Source organism: Cetorhinus maximus, unplaced genomic scaffold, assembly GCF_964194155.1.
Source record: "Cetorhinus maximus unplaced genomic scaffold, sCetMax3.hap1.1 HAP1_SCAFFOLD_2558, whole genome shotgun sequence".
Taxonomy (NCBI): domain Eukaryota; kingdom Metazoa; phylum Chordata; class Chondrichthyes; order Lamniformes; family Cetorhinidae; genus Cetorhinus; species Cetorhinus maximus.
In genome coordinates this window covers 11,002-12,500 of record NW_027598495.1, presented here as the reverse complement: position 1 = coordinate 12,500, position 1,499 = coordinate 11,002, and positions in this window count along the sequence as shown.

The window sequence follows — 1,499 nt, the reverse complement described above, 5'->3', positions numbered from 1 at the left end:
AACCAGTTACCAGGCAGGGCAGCCGGCCGGTAATTACAGCCGCCCGCCCCCTAATAAGGGTGCAGTTAGGTGCAGGACAGCCCATCAGTTTCCAGGGGCTAAGTACATGTGGGTAAATGGTTAACCAGTTAGCAAGGCAGGGCAGCCGGCCGGCCGGTAATTAGAGCCGGCCGCCTGTCCGCCCGCTAATAAGGGTGCAGTTAGGTGCAGAACAGCCCATCAGTTTCCAGGGGCTAAGTACATGTGGGTAAATGGTTAACCAGTTAGCAGGCAGAGCAGCCGGCCGGCAATTAGAGCCGCCCGCCCGCTAATCAGGGTGCAGTTAGGTGCAGAACAGCCCATCAGCTTCCAGGGGCTAAGGACATGTGGGTAAATGGTGAACCAGTTAGCAGGCAGAGCAGCCGGCCGGCAATTAGAGCCGCCCGCCCGCTAATCAAGGTGCAGTTAGGTGCAGAACAGCCCATCAGCTCCAGGGGCTAAGTACATGTGGGTAAATGGTTAACCAGTTAGCAGGCAGGGCAGCCGGCCGGTAAATAGAGCCGGCCGCCTGTCCGCCCGCTACTAAGGGTGCTGTTAGGTGCAGAACAGCCCATCATTTTCCAGGGGATAAGTACATGTGGGCAAATGGTTAACCAGTTAGCAGGCAGGGCAGCCGGCCGGCAATTACAGCCGCCCGCCCGCTAATAAGGGTGCAGTTAGGTGCAGAACAGCCCATCAGTTTCCAGGGGCTAAGTACATGTGGGTCAATGGTTAACCAGTTAGCAGGCAGAGCAGCCGGCCGGCAATTACAGCCGCCCGCCCGCTAATCAGGGTGCAGTTAGGTGCAGAACAGCCCATCAGCTTCCAGGGGCTAAGGACATGTGGGTAAATGGTGAACCAGTTAGCAGGCAGAGCAGCCGGCCGGCAATTAGAGCCGCCCGCCCGCTAATCAAGGTGCAGTTAGGTGCAGAACAGCCCATCAGCTCCAGGGGCTAAGTACATGTGGGTAAATGGTTAACCAGTTAGCAGGCAGGGCAGCCGGCCGGTAAATAGAGCCGGCCGCCTGTCCGCCCGCTACTAAGGGTGCTGTTAGGTGCAGAACAGCCCATCATTTTCCAGGGGATAAGTACATGTGGGCAAATGGTTAACCAGTTAGCAGGCAGGGCAGCCGGCCGGCAATTACAGCCGCCCGCCCGCTAATAAGGGTGCAGTTAGGTGCAGAACAGCCCATCAGTTTCCAGGGGCTAAGTACATGTGGGTCAATGGTTAACCAGTTAGCAGGCAGAGCAGCCGGCCGGCAATTACAGCCGCCCGCCCGCTAATCAGGGTGCAGTTAGGTGCAGAACAGCCCATCAGCTTCCAGGGGCTAAGGACATGTGGGTAAATGGTGAACCAGTTAGCAGGCAGAGCAGCCGGCCGGCAATTAGAGCCGCCCGCCCGCTAATCAAGGTGCAGTTAGGTGCAGAACAGCCCATCAGCTCCAGGGGCTAAGTACATGTGGGTAAATGGTTAACCAGTTA